Here is a 2,278-nt window from a genome sequence, read left to right on the forward strand (position 1 = left end):
GCACTCCAGGGTGGGTAACATGAGTGAAACTCCGTCTAAAAAAAAAAAAAAAAAAAAAGATTGAAGGTAAAAATGGCATATCAAAATTATCTGCCTATTCTCTTTTGATGGTAGGATTGTAAGTGATTTTTTTTTTTGAGAGACAGCGTCTTGCTGTCACCCACACTGGAGTGCAGTGGCATAATCTCAGCTCGCCACAGCCTTGACCTCCTCAGCTCAAGTGATTCTCCCACTTCAGACTTCCAAGAAGCTGGGACTACAGGTGCGCACCCCCATGCCTGACTGATTTCTTTTGTAATTTTTGTAGAGTCGAGTTTTCACCATGTTGCCCAAGCTGGTCTTGATCTTGGGCTCAGGCAGTCTCCTGCCCTTGGCCTCCCAAAGTTCTGGAACTACAGGTGTGAGTCACTGCACCCAGCCTATAAGTGATATTTTATTTTTATTTTCTTTTTCTTTTATGGTATTTTATCTTTGTAAAAATGATATTTAAAATGCTATTTGGAGCAGTGCTAATGTTTTTCTAGGACTTTGGACTTAGAAATTTAAAGGGTAGGCCAGGCATGGTGGCTCATGCCTGTAATCCCAGCCCTTTGGAAGGCCGAGGCAGGTGGATCACGAGGTCAAGAGATCGAGACCATCCTGGTCAACAAGGTGGAACCCCGTCTCTACTAAAAATACAAAAACATTAGCTGGGCATGGTGGCGCGTGCCTGTAATGCCAGCTACTCAGGAGGTTGAGGCAGGAGAATTGCCTGAACCCAGGAGGCGGAGGTTGCAGTGAGCCGAGATGGCACCATTGCACTCCAGCCTGGGTAACAAGAGTGAAACTCGGTTTAAAAAAAAAAAAAAAAAAAATCTCTAAGGTAAATTATTGTATGAGAAAAACAAAGAGCAATAAAGTATGTGTAATATGACACCTAGTGTGAGAAGGCGGAATATGAATAGTTGCTTCCTTCTGGATATGATGCTCACACCTGTAATCCAAGGACTTTGGGAGGCTAAGGCAGAAGTATCACTTCAGACCAGGAGGTTGAGACCAGCCTAGACAACATGGGGAGACCTCCATCTCTACAAAATACAAAAATAAATAAGCTAGGTGTGTACCTGCCGAGCTACTCAGATGGCTGAAGCAGGAGGACCACTTAAGCCTGGGAGGTCAAGGTTACAGTGAGCCATGATCAAACCACTGCACTTCAGCCTGGATGACAGAGCAAGGCCCCGTCTCAAAGTAACTAAATAAAAAAATAAAAATATTTTCGGCCGAGCATGGTGGCTCACGCCTGTAATCCCAGCACTTTGGGAGGCCAAGGCGGGTGGATCACAAGGTCAAGAGATAGAGACCATCCTGGTCAACATAGTGAAACCTTGTCTCTACTAAAAATAAAGGAATTAGCTGGGCGTGGTGGCACACGCCTGTAGGCCCAGCTACTCGGGAGGCTGAGGCAGGAGAATCTCTTGAAGAACCCGGGAGGTGGAGGTTGCAGTGAGCCAAGATCATACCACTGCACTCCAGCCTGGTGACAGAGTGAGACTCTGTTTCTAAATGAATGGATGGATGGATGGATGGATGGATGGATGGATGGATGAATGAATGAATGCTTCGCTGTATAAAGAAACTCTGGAGAGCTATACAAATTCTTAATCATTCTGGTTATGGACATAGAGTTAGAATTATGACTGTGTAATATTTTTTCTGATTTTTGATTCATGTGAATATTAAGAATTGAAAATGACTTTTGAAAGTGAATTATTGAGAATTTTAGAGAAGAAACTGACCTTGTTTTCTCACAGAAGAATGTAATACCTCATGTGTATAGTAATTATTTCATTCTTTATACCTGGTATAGGCAAACGACAGCCCAAGGACCAATCTTCCCTTCCTTCTCTTTTTATAAAGAAGATTGTATTGGAATACAGCCACGTCCATTGGTGTTTATCTGCTTTTCAGCTACAGTGCCAAGCTGAGCAGTTTTAGCAGTCACCTCGTGGCTTGCAATGTTAATCTTACCCTTAACAAAAAAATATTGCTGATGTCGGCCGGGTGCGGTGGCTCAAGCCTGTAATCCCAGCACTTTGGGAGGCCAAGGCGGGTGGATCACGAGGTCAAGAGATCGAGACCATCCTGGTCAACATGGTGAAACCCCGACTCTACTAAAAATACAAAAAATTAGCTGGGCATGGTGGTGCATGCCTGTAATCCCAGCTACTCAGGAGGCTGAGGCAGGAGAATTGCCTGAACCCAGGAGGCGGAGGTTGCGGTGAGCCGAGATCGCGCCATT

At 44.5% G+C, this 2,278-nt stretch overlaps 1 protein-coding gene across 1 annotated transcript in view; it reads left to right on the plus strand.

Annotated features, from left to right (window-relative positions):
• ZBTB11 (zinc finger and BTB domain containing 11) overlaps nt 1-2,278 on the plus strand; it is a 33,867-nt gene that overhangs the window by 13,150 nt on the left and 18,439 nt on the right. The gene's annotated exons all lie outside the window — the stretch shown is intronic.

This window comes from Cebus imitator, unplaced genomic scaffold, assembly GCF_001604975.1.
Source record: "Cebus imitator isolate Cc_AM_T3 unplaced genomic scaffold, Cebus_imitator-1.0 Scaffold321, whole genome shotgun sequence".
In the NCBI taxonomy this organism is placed as follows: domain Eukaryota; kingdom Metazoa; phylum Chordata; class Mammalia; order Primates; family Cebidae; genus Cebus; species Cebus imitator.